An 18500-nucleotide genomic window follows, 5' to 3' on the forward strand; every position below is an offset into this window, starting at 1 on the left:
AGATTATGACTGAATGGACCAGTGTGTTTATTGAGAGAAATGTTTTTTTTTCTCCCACAAATTCTATTTCCTTTGAGCAGCTCAGTTCAAAGTCTCTCCTCTAGCCATGCCATCTGGCCATGTTGTTTATGTAACCCTCTGGACACACACAGACACACAGACAGACACACACACACACACACAGTCTTAATGTAGGCCAGCTTTCCATGTCTGCATCAGGGGGATTAACATTGGAACTGGACTTTCATACCTCCTCATTTTACTGAATCCACACTGAGCTGCCAAGTGGAGGAGTCTACTATGATGTTCTCAAACACAGCAGCATCAGTTACATACAGACCGTCACACAGCGATGAGGGGGGAATGTGAGATGAGGCCTGAACACTGCCTGATTGGTGGTTTACTAAACAAACAGTTATTTAGATACTGTCACAGTCTTCGTCTGCACCATCCTGTCTGCGTCTCCAGCACTACACTTCCCAGGATCCTCTTGTCTCCACACCTGAACTCACTCCCTCATCAGCCTCCCGTTCAGCGTCCTGTATTCATCTGTTTCACCTGTTTTCACCTCGTTTAGTTTGATTCCTGTGTGTATTTAGTTCCTTCCCATTCAGTCTGTCCTTGTCGGTCGATGTTAATGTTACCCTGTGTTCCGCCTGCCTGTTTCCTGTTTATTTGATATTAAACCTTTTGTATTGGAGCTTTTCTGGACTCTGCCTGTTCCTTCTGCCTGAACCCGCACCCGTGACAGATCGACCGACCCCCCAAAAAAGGGATTAAATATGGAATTTGCAGCCGTACAACTACTCCTCCTGGAGCAGGAGGATCAATCCCTCGAGGCCCACACACAGAGGTATTTGGACTTGGTGCCTCATGTTCATTTTGATGACACAAGCCTCTGTGTGTTCTTCCGGGCAGGCCTAAACGCTGAAACCCAGGCACGCCTGCCCGGAGATGGGCCTCGAGGGAACTTCGCGGCCTATGTGGAGTGGGTGCTGGTGTCATGTGGATCTTCTTTCACCGTGGACGACGGCACCAGCCCCACTCCAACGCCAGAGACCGTCCAGCCAGCGCCAGAGACCGTCCAGCCAGAGCCCGAGACCGTCCAGCCAGAGCCCGAGACCGTCCAGCCAGAGCCCGAGACCGTCCAGCCAGAGCCCGAGACCGTCCAGCCAGAGCCCGAGACCGTCCAGCCAGAGCCCGAGACCGTCCAGCCTGCGCCAGAGACCGTCCAGCCAGCGCCAGAGACCGTCCAGCCAGAGCCCGAGACCGTCCAGCCAGAGCCCGAGACCGTCCAGCCAGAGCCCGAGACCGTCCAGCCAGAGCCAGAGACCGTCCAGCCAGAGCCAGAGACCGTCCAGCCTGCGCCAGAGACCGTCCAGCCGGCGCCAGAGACCGTCCAGCCGGCGCCAGAGACCGTCCAGCCGGAGCCCGAGACCGTCCAGCCAGAGCCCGAGACCGTTCAGCCAGAGCCCGAGACCAGGATCCCACCCAGCCTCCCTCTCCCACCTCCTCCCGTCACGCAGCCGTCAGCCCTTCCGTCTGCCAGCTCCCCTGACCCAGCCTGGTCATGGGATCCCAGGTCTTCGCCTCACACCTCCTCCATCTGGACACTTCCTCGGCCCCCGGTCCCATCGGCTCCCCCGTGGCTGCTACCTCCCTCAGCTCCTCCATGGTCCCACAGTCCACCAGCTCGGTCAGGCTCCCTCGTCCCTCCGAACTCCCTGCACTCCCTCGTCATCCTCCCGTCACCTATGGACTTCCTTCCTCTGGCTCCGCCCCGTCATGTCACCCCCCCGGTTCTGTCGGACTCCTCACTCCCTCCAGTCACCCGTCAGCCCTCACGCCCTCTGACCTCACCGTGTCCCTCTGTGCCCCTGTCAGCACTTCTGTCACCAGAGCCTGCGGTGTCCCCTTGCTCCCTCGGTCCCTCCTCAGCACCCATCGTCGTCTGTCCCTCAGCTACACCCTGGTCTCCTCTCCCATCCGCTCCGCCCCTGTCAGTCGGCCCCCTGGTGTTGTCAGCCCCACTACCATCGGCTCCACCAGGGGTCCTCCCTCCAGCTGCTCCGCCCTGGTCTCGCCCTCATCATGCTCCGCCCTGGTCTCGCCCTCAGCCGGCTCCGCCCTGGTCTCGCCCTCAGCCTGCTCCGCCCTGGTCTCACCCTCAGCCGGCTCCGCCCTGGTCTCGCCCTCAGCCTGCTCCGCCCTGGTCTCGCCCTCAGCCTGCTCCGCCCTGGTCTCACCCTCAGCCTGCTCCGCCCTGGTCTCGCCCTCAGCCTGCTCCGCCCTGGCCACGCCCTCAGCCTGCTCCGCCCTGGCCACGCCCTCAGCCTGCTCCGCCCTGGCCACGCCCTCAGCCTGCTCCGCCCTGGCCACGCCCTCAGCCTGCTCCGCCCTGGCCACGCCCTCAGCCTGCTTTGCCCTGGGGACGCCCTCAGCCTGCTCCGCCCTGGCCACGCCCTCAGCCTGCTCCGCCCTGGTCTCGCCCTCAGCCTGCTCCACCCTGGCCACGCCCTCAGCCTGCTCCGCCCTGGCCACGCCCTCAGCCTGCTCCGCCCTGGCCACGCCCCGCCCAGCCCCCAGTTCGTCCCCCCTCCTTCCTCTGTTATGCGGCGTGAGGTCACGCCTCCCGGGAGGGGGGAGTTCTGTCACAGTCTTCGTCTGCACCATCCTGTCTGCGTCTCCAGCACTACACTTCCCAGGATCCTCTTGTCTCCACACCTGAACTCACTCCCTCATCAGCCTCCCGTTCAGCGTCCTGTATTCATCTGTTTCACCTGTTTTCACCTCGTTTAGTTTGATTCCTGTGTGTATTTAGTTCCTTCCCATTCAGTCTGTCCTTGTCGGTCGATGTTAATGTTACCCTGTGTTCCGCCTGCCTGTTTCCTGTTTATTTGATATTAAACCTTTTGTATTGGAGCTTTTCTGGACTCTGCCTGTTCCTTCTGCCTGAACCCGCACCCGTGACAGATACAGAGGTTGATGCTAATTTTCCTCCAATGAATGTGGAGAGCATGTTAATAAAAGATTAAATATAACATGTGGCTATGCCACTCAGTATCAGATCAGCATGATCAGTATTTTAAATATATATATATATATATATATATATATATATATATATATATATATATATGTTATAACTGGTCACCTTTTTTTATAATAATTCGTAACAATATATATATATATATAAATGCTATTAAAAATAATTTAAGATGTCACAATGGAGGACATGTCAACTTGCCAAAAGAAAAAAAAGATAGCCTATAAATTGTATCTACATTTTAAATGCTCATTAACAATATTGTATATATTTAAATGCTGTAACTGATCTCCATTTATTTTAAGATCATCACACAGTTTTAAATGGTTGCATGGTATGATAAATTACTTTGGGTAGCATTTGCCTTTGCAGCACCTGTATAGATCTGCTATGGGTAATTCATGTACTCTATGTTGTACAGCAGCAAAATATTGGATTTCAGTCACATGACTTCATCGTGTATGTTCAATTCAGAAATGACATCCATTTGAAGGTTTTAGCAATCTAACCAAACAATATATCACAGCTCATTCTCACCCCCAAGGTGTCACTTTACTGACGCCTTGGGAAGCATTTGGACATGCTTCAATATCTGACGCTTTAGGCGCCCTTTAGCGTCAGTTAGATGACGCCCTAGGATCGCGTGTACCCTACCCCCACCCCACACCTAAACCTAACCGCGTCCTCTAACTGACGCTTTCCTTTAGCGTCAGTTAGATGACGCCGTAGGATCGCGTCATGTAAGTGACGCTAAAGGGCGCCTAAAACGTCAAATATTGAAGCATGGTCAAAGGTGACGCCTTGGGGTGAGAATGCGTTGCATATCAATAAACAACGCATTCTCACCCCAAGGCGTCACCTTTGACCATGCTTCAATATTTGACGTTTTAGGCGCCCTTTAGCGTCACTTACATGACGCGATCCTACGGCGTCATCTAACTGACGCTTTAGGAAAGCGTCAGTTAGAGGACGCGGTTAGGTTTAGGTGTGGGGTTGGGTAGGGTACACGCGATCCTAGGGCGTCATCTAACTGACGCTAAAGGGCGCCTAAAGCGTCAGATATTGAAGCATGTCCAAATGCTTCCCAAGGCGTCAATTAGGTTACGCCTTGGGAGTGAGAATGGGCTGCAATAAAGTGATGTTAAAAAAATCACAGCTGATGATCTGGTTCATTCGTCACATTGAAGGTCAAGCCAAGTGGATTTCATTATGTCATAGACATATACACATATAATATAATAAATGTAGTTGGTCATACGTGTGCTCTGTCTGTGCACAGCAGGGATAACATTCTATGTATTATTTTACTGGAGAAATACAGTAATACCAGTACGGTCTCCTCTCAAATGCCTACTTTTAGGTTGAACAATAAATCAATACATCAACCCTATCACTCTTAGTGAACTAAACTCCTAAACTATGAGCTGTCTATCATGCACAGATGTCAGTAAGGGAACATAATGTACGTGGAGGTCCTGAGATTTGCCTTCAGCCCACAGGCACCCCGTGATCAGGAGAAGATTGGAGGCGATCAGGAGGAGTTCATTGACGGCTGATTCATCAGACCTGAAGTTCAGCCAAATATAAATCTGATGCCAGACATTACATTCAAATACAGACCCCCGGAGAAGGAATGCAATGTTGTTTGTTTTCCTCCCTGCATTTCCATGCTAGTACCTATATAATTATATGTCTCTACTATGGTTAAAAAGCTGAATGTTTTATTAGTTAACCTGAAAACTTGCTTCTTGTTCATGGTTCTTGTCTGTCATGTGATCCCCTGTTCTAGTCATGTGATCCTGCCATGTGTTCCCATGGGCCTTTCTCAATCTTGTTCTTGTGAACCGTCATCTTTTGTGGCCCAAACACTGTCCCAATACACAAGTTTGCATTTTTATAAAAATGATTAAAATAAAAAATTTAAATAATTCGATTATAAAAGATTTCTCATTAAATCAATTTAATTCACAAATTACACACTTACATATAATTAGAGTGGATAAGATTTAATGCGTATTTGGGAAGGGCTCCGAGCTCGGAGTTTGGCCCGAACCCAGAGTACTCCCCGCTATGTAAGTGTTTAGGACAGGAAGTGTGGAGAAGGGGCGGTGGAGGGACTATCAATGGAGTGAGGTGAGATATCAACGCATTCTCACCCCAATTTATTTGACGTTTTAGGCGCCCTTTAGCGTCACTTACATGACGCGATCCTACGGCGTCATCTAACTGACGCTAAAGGAAAGCGTCTGTTAGAGGACGCGGTTAGGTTTAGGTGTGGGGTGGGGGTGGGTACACGCGATCCTAGGGCGTCATCTAACTGACGCTAAAGGGCGCCTAAAGCGTCAGATATTGAAGCATGTCCAAATGCTTCCCAAGGCGTCAGTTAGGTGACGCCTTGGGAGTGAGAATGGGCTGGAGATATACACCTCTTTTCATTAATTGCTGAGTTCACTCCACTCATGTTAATTAACTGAACGTGCTCCTCCTGAACTTTGTTAATAAAACATATTGCTTCATGCTTTTTATCATTACTATAACCATAGCCATTTACCTGTATTAATGCTGGACTGTATTTGTTAGGCAACTGAGATGACCAAAAACGAAACCAAATCAATATACAGTATTAGAGCATTAACAGAACTGACCGTTGACCAACTCTCAAACGATAACCACCGTCACTGTGAGTGTATCATGTTCTAAACTCAAAAATTTAGCCATGGAATCCTGTGCAACATTAATGAGCTTCTCTTCTTACCACCATCTCCAAGGACACATTATGATACCGGACTCAAAATGTCATATTCTGCACCTTAGCACATCGAGTCACTAGAAATAACAGTGTTGTGGGATCCATTCGTGTCACACTAAACACACCAAGACCACATCTTACGAACCTTTATGGCATACAATTCTTTGTGCAAAATGTAGCTGAGTGAATAAATCAGTTTATTCTGCACATCAAAGTGCCATATATGGTCAAAGTGGCCAGTGTGGTGGATCATAGATGGACATAAGGACACACACACATGTGTTCTGACCTCGGAGATAGAGGTCTTCTCAAGGGGCTCCACCGCAGTGTAAGATGAGCAAACACGGGTGTGTGAGGTGGCCAGGAAGGAGGGAAAGACAGTGTGGACTTGACTGCGGTGGGATGTTTGCCAAACATACCTCACCCTAATAAACAGCTTGACATGCATCATGAAATCATGATAGTTCACCCAAAGAAATGACAATTCTGCCATTGTTTACTCACCCTCATGTCATTTCAAACCTGTATGGCTTTCTTTAATCTGTGGACCATAAAAAGATTTAATTTTCTAGACCCAATTGATAAAAACACGCTCTAAAAAATGCTGGGTTGTTTTCACACAATTTTGGAACAAATATGGACGAATTCAAACATTGGGTTAAATAATGTCATTTAAAAATGTAACCCAAACCCAATTTTTTAGAGTGCAGTATAAGCAGAAGAATTTTTTTCAAGCATATTTTAACTTTTTTTTAAGGCATTATTTTACAACTTTGGTTCAATAAATATCGAGTTCTGGCACATTTGAACCATAAAAATGCTAATGGGGCATTATGTGTGGAAATATGAAATGAAGTTTGATGAGATTGTCTAAATATGGTAAGTCTCGGTTCAGCCTCAATGGATTTCCTCATAATGAACTATCAGTATTTAATTTATGATTGTATCTACCTCTTAAATGCTCATATAAAAGCTATATTTCACACTGCGTATGAATACAAATAATGAACACACATGGTGTTTTATGGATAACTGAACGTGGCTCCACAAACACAGATTAATGTGAAATGCTAATGAGTTTGACGAACCTCTTTTGATGTGCTCGTGTCTGCTAGTCGATCACAGAAGCCTTCTGCGAAACCGAGTCACGTTTCCTCTAATCTATCATTATTGAGCTTTTAAAACGAAGTTGTCATAACAACTGTGCCGCTATCATCCGCCGCAAATATGAAGCTGATTGACTTTCTCTTTTTGATCTTCTTTAAAGCTTCATTTCAAAGCTCTTCTCCATATTGTTTTTTCAAATGGAGTCTCTTATGTAAGAAGAGTTCATGTCTAAGGGAGAATGCCACTTTAAGTGTTTGTACTCTCCTGTTGACATTTCCATTTATGAAATGCAATCTGCAAATGGCAATAGTTAAAGCAGACAAAGGGGGAAACACCTTCATGGATTGAACCATCAGGAAAACAGTCTGACAGCACTTGCAATGTTCTATTTTAAAGTTCAATCTCTCAGGTAATGTGTTGTTGCTATTTGGATGCTTTGAACAGCTGGCCAGCTGAAGACGTTGCACCTTCAGGTTTAAGTGTTATCTGTCAAAAACTACCCATTAACAATTGCCAAGAAGAAAAGTCTAGCAAGAAGCTATAAAAACCCTCAAAACAAAACTATATTTGATTAAAAAAAAGCCACCGAAGCACACCAGTGCTTGGCAAATAAAAAACAGACCTTTTAATTCTGGTTCAAAGGGAGGGTTAAAAAAATGCTTATGGAAACTAAAATATGACAGGTTGTAAGAAGAGCCCAGGAGAAAACTGTTAAATAAAGACTCTACCACTTCCAGATAATTAAAACAAAGCAAACACAAATATGTCACAGCTACTGGAAAAGAAATTGGACAGACTGAACGTTTTTAATAAGCACTTTCAATGTTGTCTCTGAGAATCCTATCCAGTCAACAGATTTGGCCTCAGTACACCACAAAAGGCAATGAGTGAGGAGCATGAAAGTGATAAAGGTGAGAGTAACATCAAAAGTTGCATCTCAAGGGGGAATATTAATATTTATAAATATTAATACTGACTGTTTTTTCAGTAGCAGTACCAGTAGAGCTAGCTTAATAGAGAAACCTTGACCACCTGAATAACACTGCACACATACTGTACCAGTTGGGAAAAGATGCAGGATATCACTGCAGTATATCAGTTTCCATCATATAGCCTTAAATGAAGAAACAATTGCTGCCTATTGATTCTTTCATCGTTACAATTTCAATTAGAGTCTGGAATGAGTGACATTGCTCAATGTATCCAGCGGGATGGCAGAAAAAACACAGCATTATGAAAACTATTAGGTCATTTGAGTTGAGTTTCACAGGTCTACTTTCTATACTTCACAAGTGCACACAGAGGATATAGTACTGATTACTTTTTGATAGTAAACTCTGTTTTTATCAAGCCAAAAATAAACAAATTGCATCATGACAGCCAATCAATGGCACCTGGGAAAACAGTTTCCTTTCTGCATCTCGTACAGTGTGCCTCGCTTGAACATATCTCGGCAGGATGCAAAAAAACACAGCGATTAGCGACACACTGCGCTTTGCTACCCATACCGCCATACCCCATACTGACTCTAAATGCTCCAAGCACGTCACCACAGGAGCCGACCACCTCCTGAGCGCACAGCGTCTCCAATGCAACGTCGTAAGACGTTTCTCCAAAAATATATTATGCGGGACACCTGTAGAAACACCTTTGGTCTATAGTGTTTAGCCCCCAGTGTTTTGTATCCCACTGAGATAAAGCTCTGCAATACCGAAAGAGCTTATGAAGGTGAATTGTTTAATTATACAGTATTATAACAATGTTTGGCTTCTACTTATGGTTATAGAAAAGGATCGTTTTAAAGGATCATTGTTATGAGCATAAGAGAAACCTATACTCAATATGCCCTGTTTTCAAAAATACTCTTTCTTTCTGAAGCTGGTGTTATTTGGCATTATTAATAACAGTGTGAATATTTGTGTGGCCTCTCTCATCTCTGGCCTCCATTTCCATTAGTCGCATTTTTCTGGAGGGGCGTCTTTGTCGCAGGACTAAATGAATCCAATATGTCATTATCAAGAGGGGCACGGACCATGTTTTTCAGCAGTGTTGTGGAGAAAAACATGTTTGTCTCTTACCGCAGTCAGATATCCTAGGTGGAAATGTGTGATTACTTCCTCCCCAAATCCAGCTTGACACCCGTGAGCAAAGGTTCATTCAATTGATTTCCATCAGTTATGTAGACACAAGGCAGACAGTTACATAACGGGAAGAAAGAGAATTTAAATCATTTATCCTGAGCTGATTTCTGTGGATGGGTTTTGTCTCACGAATGCTAAGAACTGATTTAAAAAAACAACAACTTTTTTTAACACTAAGTATTTTTTTAATAGTTATTAATGAATATCAGCTTACACAAATGCATCACCGACACCTTTAACATTTAAAAGGATATTTTCAGCCAAGATTCTTAATTATGTCATCATTTACTCATCCTCAATTTCTTTCTTCATAGGAAGACAAAAAGTTGTATTTGTTTTTTTGCTTTTGTTCACTTTATAATTAATTATTAGAATGTGTAAAATATCTCATTTATTAATTAAAAATCATTATATAACAATAAAGTTATAAAGTATGACTGTACTGTAAATGATTTCAAGCTTAAAGAAATGAAATCACTGGAGGTTGCTTATATCTACCTCTATCAGGCAAATGATCACTGTCTGACCTTCTATTGGTAGTTTATTGGTCATTTTGGATCTAAGTCACTGTCAGTGTGAATGGCTCTTTACTAGTGGCCAAAGTTGGTACCACATCCTAATGTCAGTGTCGTAGACATCACCCCTAACTACTGGTCTTCCTAGTGGCTAAAGTTGGTATTGCATACTATTGTCAGTTTCAGTGTCCTTAACTACTAGTGTTCCTAGAGGCCGAAGTTGGTATTGCATGCTAATTTTATAGCCAGTCATTGGCTGCGTCATTGGTATTGCATACTATTGTCAGTTTAAGTGTCCTTAACTACTAGTGTTCCTAATGGCCGAAGTTGGTATTGCATGCTAATTTTATAGCCAAAGTCATTGGCAGCGTCAGAAATCATCCCCTATACCCAGTGGTGTAGCACCCCCTCGCGAATCTCATGAAGTCCATGGAGCTTTGCTGGTGTGGTTATTATTGTGGGCCCTGTGTACCTGTCCACTAGGGTGCTGTTATACTCTGATTTATACTCAACGGCTAGCCGCTAGAAAATAGCACTGTGAGCTTCCATCAAATTATTTCCTGTGTATCGCTTCTGGTCCCCTTTTAACGCACTTGGCACCCTTTAGCGTCAAATGGTTTAGGTATGGACCACTAGGAGGCGCCTTCTGCCCCATATAAATCTGCGTCTCATTTGACGCTAAAGTGCCATGCGTTGGATGTCTACGCCTTGGCAAAAGCGTCGTATATGACGCCCTGGGATGAGAACGGGCTCCATCTACTTATTAGATATGCACACACAGCAGCCATTGTAAGTCCACAAGACAGAAAGTGTGCCATTTAAGATGTTTCTGTTGGTGCAGTTGCAATCACATGCTCATTGTTAGCCAGCAAGTCGAAGTCAGCATGAAACGCAAGTTGATAGTCTTTTTCTCCCTATTGTGACATATATCCAAACGAAACAAGTTATTCAACAAGAAAAATGTAGGATGGGACTTGATTTTGCCCATTGGGAATTGACTTGTTTGCTATTGCTATGATTTCATGTGATTTACAGGATGTCCTGCCCTTGGACCAGAGAACTCATCATTAAAGAAAAGAAGAGATATTGCTGCAAAAAGGAGGGGGTGTTATTATGATTAAAGATTATGAGAGCATGTGAATAAAAAAAAAGAAAAAGAAAAAAAAAAAGCACATGCAGATACATTATTTTGTAATAAATGCTGCAAATATTCCAAAAAGGGTCAATTTTGTTTTCGACTTACAAATTAGGGAAAAAAGTTTTTTTTGTTTTTTTATTAGGGAAAAAATAGTCATAAACAAATATTAAAGTAAGTAAGAAAAAATAAGAAACAATTATTAAAGTAACACATATTAAAGTAAATAAGTAAGTAAAGGAAGGAAGGAAGGAAATGAAGGATTTTAATTTGTTTCCATCTCGCATTTCCGGGCTTACCTTGAAGCCCGGAAGCCTATCAATGGTCTAAAATAATTGATATGTTGTCTAAAATAATGTACAGTACAGGTTCAGTTAGTCTAAGATGATACACACATTCTCCCACACCGATACCTTCCAACAACACTTGGAGCAACACTCTGACTGGTTTAGGCAAACATCTCCTAACCCTCCCTCTGATTATCACAGCTCCACGAATGACAACATTTACACATGTGCTTGCTCTACTACAACCATTCGCCCTGTCCGAGACACCATGGACATCCACATCGGAATGGGTTGTTTGTTTTAGTTTTCTAGGTCCTCCACGACGGATATCACCAGTACGGGTTTATTCTGTAGCGTTAGAAGAGACAGAATGAAATAAGTATCTGAGTGGAACGAAGAAACAGCGCGAGAACAACAAACACTCCGACGTGAGCGAGGACAAAAACTTCACAAGAAGAGAGAGAAACGATGTGGTTATAAGAAAATAATCTTTCTGAACAGGTAAATATTTTTTCTTCTTCTAACTGCCAGTCTAAATTCCTTCACATATCCCTATATTCGGCTGTGCGCGGGCGCGTGTTTTATCTGCTCCGCAGTAGCGGTGCTCGCATACTAACTAATATGCTGCAGTGAACGTGCATAATAACGCTTTTAAGGGCCTAAACAACAATAATTTTGAGTTGTATTATTATTTGACAACTCCACCGCTCTCTTATTCGCAGACGTTCAGAGTGCTGCTGAAGGAGACGGGTAATGAGTGTTTTCCAGATTTGTGTTTTTCTCGTTAAGATGAACTTAAAGTCTGGCTATTCTCTCGCATCTTGACAGTTTATTAATTAGCATTATGTTACTAAGTAGGTTATTTTGCATGTAGCCTTTTAGTCATGGTTGTAATGTAAATATCTGAAGAATATTTGCATACTTTGTTGACTGGGTGATAATAAGCATTTCAGTTTGGCATTCGCTGTGAGCTGCTTGTTTCTGTGTATAAAGCTTTGGTGGTCAGTTGCCTCAGTAAAAAGAGCTACATTTATCACCACCTTTGACACATCCATCATGTTAGAACCTCTATTGGGAAAGTGCTTGTTTCTTAAAGGGATAGTTCACAATATTCTGTCATTATTTACCCACCTCAGTGTTGTTCCAAACCTGTATGATTTTTGTTCTTTTGTAGAACACCGTTTTGAAGCCCTGGTTACAAATTGCAACGCATAACATAAATTTTATAGTTAGATCTTTATCTTTAAATGTTAGAAAGTCATGCTATTATTTAGATTTTGCATTAAGGCTTGTCAGCATGTAGCCTACATCTCTGAGTCATTCCACGAAACCGGTACGATTTGGACTTACACATTTTTGGATTTTTTACCAACATGTATTACTTTTCTGAACACCCCACAACATTAATGACATATTTAACTTCCAGAAAAACATATTTTCCCACCTCAGGCATTAAATACTTTTTATTATTGGTAATTATTTTAAGATATGAGCGCTATTAGTCTTCAACCCCGTTATGGACAATATGGAAGCTCTCTGAATATAATTATAAAATATATTTGTAATGAAATCAACATTTTCCTATTAGTCAGATGTCCCTCACTCTAATTCAATTATTGCAAATGTAAAATGTACACATCATTTCACACTTATGCTATACTAAAGCCTGAAATGGGCACTTTTTGTGACAGCAACCTCATCATTTTTGATCAAAGATGTGGCTTAACTTCAGAATTTGAAGTATTCTTATGTATTCAGTATTCTTATGATTGCTCTGAACATTTCAGACTGAGTTCAACAAACAATAATTTACTTTTTCATAAACGTAAAAAAAAAATTCATAAAAATGTAGGTGTGACGGGGTTGAGACTAGGGTAACAGGGTTGAAGATGGTAACGGGGTTGAAGAGACAAATACAGCTTAACATATGAGTAGTTGTTTTTTTAGTCAAATTCACTGTAATATTTTCTATAAGCACTTTATTTTATTATGTTACCAAGAAAAACAACAGATATAAATTGCAATTGCAACTCAGTTTTATTAACCCGACTGCAGGAAAAACAACAATAACGTAGTATACAATAGAACATTATAAAATGACTGAATAGGTCATCAAAATAAAACCTATAACTTGTGTGCTTTTTTGATGTATGTGTGGGTGTTTGTGTGTTTTTTTTTTAATTGTGCGCATGCTTCATGGCAAAGAAGTAACGGGGTTGAGTGTGACGGGGTTGTGATTTTTTGCTAAAAATGGCCACTGCTCTATATGTAGTGAATAACAGGAGAGCAAATGGAATGCATGATATTAAGAAATCATATATGCTTTTGAAATAACAAAGATCATTTTCACAAGTAATAGAATTCTATCTTTATTTGATGTAACGGGGTTGAGCCGTTGAGCTTGACAACCACAATATCACAATTCTAAATAAGATATAGTTATAAAAGTAGTTGGTAACTTGCCTGTGTCTGCACACAATGTTGTTCAGAAGACTTCTGTGATGTTACTTCCTGTTGTTGATGTTACATTAGGATCTGTTCATTATTTTTATGGGGGGAGAATGATGTGTGTAACGGGGTTGAGGGATTACTGAGGTACGGAACTAAATAATGTGATTTTAATGATTAATCATGAATTATTTTTTTTTTAAATATTACCAACAAATAAGCACAGATAGATATTCATGGGAATAGCAAAATGTATGGACTTTTTTTCTAATTTTCTTATTCATATTCCAAGTACACTTTCATAGAAGGCCATGAGGGACATGACAAAATAGGTGGTGTCAACTGAAAAAACAAGATAATTTCTAATATAAAGATAAAATGTTTGTCATTCTTTTTAAACTCTATTAAAGGAGACATTTCAACTGACACAAAAAGCTTTTAATAATAGATTTTGGTGACCCAATAGGTAAAATACACTTAAAAAGGTCAGAGGGACTCAAATCGTACCGGTTTCGTGGAATGACTCCTCTGTTAAAGTCAGCATGAAATGGAAGTTGCTGATAGTATTTTATTGTGATGTATATCTTCTCAAACTATTAAAAAATGTAGGGTGGAACTAGATTTTATCCACTGAGTATCAATTGGATCGCTTTGGTTTGCAATTGCTGTGATCTCATGTGAGTGACAGGTTGTCTTGACTTCGTGCCAAAAATACATAATCAGAGAATATGTTGTCATTGCAAAAGGAAGGGGAAGTTATTTTGATTAAAGATTTTGACGGTGCATGCATTTAATTCCACAGATAAATGATTTGCAATAAATACTGCACTAATCCATATAAAAAGAATTGTCAATTTTGACTTCATGGTGAGACTTTATACATTATTTTATATTAAATGTGACTTCATGGTGAGACTTTATACATTATTTTACATTAAATGTAGGTTGTAAGACATTAAGTACAGGTTTACAATTCTGCATGTAGCACATGCATGTAATTGCATTTTTATGAGAAACAGTAAAGGGAGTTTTGTAATAGGTTATGCAAATTGTCTACTGTTCAGTTGAGTCTGTGTTCCTTGTATTTGTGCTTTTGTTTTTCATTTTAATGTAGTGATTTTTACTTCTGCGTAAAAATGGTAAGCAGTCAGATTTTATTTTAACCCTTTCAGTAAACATAGTACAGTATATCCATAGTTTTCAGAGCATTCAAATTACGCTTTGTTTTGGAGCCAACATGGGCAGAATGTAGAATAACAATTATTTTTAAATAGTGCATTCAAATTAATACAGAAAACTCTATGCGCCTATTTCATCACCCTCTCTTGATATGCTCTAGTTTAAGGTGCCTTCACTGATGCTGAATGTCTGTATTTTGCCTGTAGTTTGCCATGAGACTGAATGCCTGTAATTTCATGATATTGTAGCATTTAAATATACCTAGCACTGAAAATGACTGGCCAAAGTCACCGGCTGTAATCTTAATTTACCGACCTCCAAAATTTCCCTCAGACTTTTTCTCTGAGATTAGTGCGTTACTTTTGTCTGTTATTTTGCTTTTAATATACTATATAATATAATATACTAATATACAAATTAGACCAATGTACATTTTTATGTAACTAACTTTAAAAAGTCATGAACAGTCTTGAAGGAAAAATTGGATGACTAACTTTTAAGACTAGTCTTAGCAGTTTATGCAACTCGCCCCTTGGGTCATAAATACTGGATCTCATATGTACATTTGGCTTATATAATATTCTTGTGTTAATGTCTCTGATTTTGCTTTCAAAGATCACAAACAACACATAAACTTTTTGATAATACAAGTTTTAAGTTGTAAACAGTTTTAATTTCCCAATATCTATATCACCACTGTAGAAAATGCTCACCATATCATAAAATCAATTCTGTGAATCCATCTTCTTTCTCTGTTTCAGTAAGGGCTTCTACCTTGTCTGAATGTTTACTATCTAACTGTCCGTCAGAAATTTAGTGTTAATGCTCCTAAATTATGGAGACCACTACCCCTTACACTTCGTAATATCTCATCTGTGGCTACATTCAAGACTCCACTAAAAACATATCTATTTATCATGTATTGTGGATAATGTGACTCTATGTTTTCGTTACGTGATTGTAATTTGTGCGCGAGTGTGTAAATGTATTGTAATGTACAATATAAAGCGACCTTGAGCTACAGAAAGGCACGATATAAATAAAACCACTTCTTCTGTATCAAATCAAACAGGTTTCACATATTTTCAGGCGTCCTGCATGGAAGATTATAGCAATAGAAGGAGCTTATCCACTGTATATTCACAACAGATAGTAGATTAGCGTCAGTCTTTCAACATTTTAAACAATCGCTAACCACCCATCAGATACGGATTAGAGAAAGTGACTCCTTTTTCCTGCCTTAGACTTGTCACATTAATTAGATTTTCGAAAAGCCTTACTACAGCAAATGAAGGCTTGAAATGAAGTTGTATCTGATTGCATTGCAAAACAACACAGCAAAGCAGGTGGACAAGTGATTCACACTGTTCTTTTTGTTTGCACATTGGTGTTCTGACTAATAGCAACTGTTCCTTAAGATGTTGTGTGTCAGTGTCATGCATTCAAGTAAAAGGCTGCAGCTAATCATTATTTGCCAGCCAATTAATCTGTTGATTATTCTTTGATGAATCAATCATTTTTTTGTTTGTGTAAAAATAAATATTTCACTCCACGTTGCGAGTTCTCATCTAATACAGTACACAAATTGAATATGTGTGTATGTATATGTAATGGTCACCAGCTGGAGTGCCCTTGAGAGCCACCAGAGGGCACTCCACAGCAGACTATTGTCATTCCCTCACAAACTACATCTCCCATAATTCTCTATCTTGACTCATCAGCAATCATTGTTTTCACCTGTGTCTCATCTTTTTTGCTCACCCTATATAAGCCTGGTTCTTTCAGTCATTCCCTGCAAAGGCTTGTTTAGTAGGGACGGTGAAATGAAGCTTTGTGAAGAAATGAGGCTTTCCCCTCAATTGTATTGTAAATTGGTTCATTACGCAAAGCTTTTCAACATGGTGCACACTAACGACATCTTGTGGTTAAAAGGTGGAAAAGCTACCTTTCCCAATTTTTTAATGTATTGTTTTATGTTATAAATCCCTTTGTGCTATGAAAACCACGAAGCTTTAGTGTTAGTGTTGATGGTTACACAATGTATGAACAAATGAGAGATGAATTAATTTATGAAAGAATTAATACATAGGACAAATTAAAGCTGCAGTGCGGTGTTTTTCCTATTTGTCGCCATCTCTGGTGGAAATCTGCAATTGCATTAATTCGCGAAATTATCAACTTTACGTGAGTTGTGCTTCAACACCCTTGACACGGTGTGGATACTGGCATTCAGAATCACAGCTTATTCTTTTTGGAAGAATGACCGACATAATAATTTTCATCGGAAAATGTCATCTGAGCTAGTAAGAAACATCCACTTTTGTCCTGGTTCTTACATTGCTGTAAAACGTGCTGATTTAATCTAACAATCGCTTATAAGTGATCATATCACGCAAAGCCGTGCAAATTATACTTAATTGTTAATGTTAATAACGTAAGCAAGCATTGCATGACTACATGTAAGGTCCTTCCGATCTGTATCCTTGTTTTCACACGGTTCCGGTTGCAGTCTCTTTTTTTTCTGTAGCCACTCTAAAGTCCGAACGAAGTCTTTTGCAGAAAAAAAAGACTTTGTTCGAAAGTCATTGAAGAGAATGTTTAAATATTCCATGCGACAATAGTGGCTCAAGTATAAGTTTATCAAGCGACGTGAATACTTTTTGTGCGAAAAAACAAACAAAAATAACGACTTTCTTGCAACTTTATTGACGTTTTTTATTGCAACTTTATTGACTTTATTGACGTTATTGTTATAACGACAGTGGTTCTACAATCTACTTAGACCTACAATGCTAGTGAGAAACGCTGCCCAGAACAGAAACAAATCATCAGAAACTAATGACCAAGGGGCACAGGCAAAACGGGGGCAAGGAAAACAAAACCAAAACATGATGAAATGTATATATTAGGGCTGTGCAAAAATTAATTGCGATTAATCGCATCCAAAATAAAAGTCTGTGTTTACATAATATATTTGTGTGTGCTGTATATAATTATTTTGTATATATAAATACCTATGCATGCATGTGTATATTTAAGAATTATTTGCGCTTAAATTCTGTATATACATAAATACATAATCTATATTATATAAATATTTTATATATGAATAACACATTTTCTTAAATGTATACATGCATGTGTGTGTATTTATATATACAAAATAATTATATACAGCACACACAAATATATTATTTAAACACAGACTTTTAATTAATTAATTTTTGCAATTAATTTTTGCACAGCCCTAGTATGTATTTATAATTCGGTTAAAAAGGTTACAAATATGTACATTATACAACAAAAAAACAATTATCATTATATGTTACATGTAGAATTCCAGTTAAATATGGTCCAGATTTAACATCCAAGAACAAATATTTTATATTAGTAATATTTAGTCATATTGTATTCAGTCCATTTTTAAAATGCATTGATCACTGTTGACTGATTTCACAAATGATAGTAATTTCATTACCACTTTTTAACTCTTTAATTGCTGCAGGATATTCAGTTGCTTAGGGAGTGGGGCACTTGGCCTCATGGTTTTGCATGACTTGTCACAAGCAACTCACCTGGGAAACTCATACAGCTCAGAATGGCACCCTATCAACTGAACAGCTTACATCAAATTACAATGCATGAGTGTGGGCGATTTGTGTAAACATATCTCTGCCGAGAGAAGTGAATATGACATTTTTATGTTAAGAGCATTGCCCCGGCATTCCAGGGTCTTACAGATGTAGCCAGCTATTCCCTGAGCTCTGCAGATTAGAGGATTAAGAGATATAGCCTAGAGTTTGTGCAATATCCAAAACGCCGCAGCGGTAACACAGACACTGGTGGAAAGCGCGCGGCACGCTTCTCTCTAATGCGCCAAAAGACATTCACGA

General features: G+C 40.5%; 1 protein-coding gene across 2 annotated transcripts in view; it reads left to right on the forward strand.

Moving 5' to 3' along the window:
* Window positions 1–11039: 11039 nt before the first annotated feature.
* tenm2b (teneurin transmembrane protein 2b) overlaps window positions 11040–18500 on the forward strand; it is a 246882-nt gene continuing 239421 nt past the window's right edge. The window contains exon 1 of one of the 2 annotated variants that reach the window (XM_039693821.2): window positions 11040–11481. The gene's annotated coding sequence lies outside the window, so the exon portion shown is untranslated. The remainder of the gene's footprint in view (window positions 11482–18500) is intronic. The other variant, XM_089123764.1, reaches the window with a different exon arrangement.

The sequence above is a fragment of the Pimephales promelas genome, chromosome 19 (assembly GCF_988280905.1).
Source record: "Pimephales promelas chromosome 19, fPimPro1.hap1.1, whole genome shotgun sequence".
NCBI classification, from domain to species: Eukaryota; Metazoa; Chordata; class Actinopteri; order Cypriniformes; family Leuciscidae; genus Pimephales; species Pimephales promelas.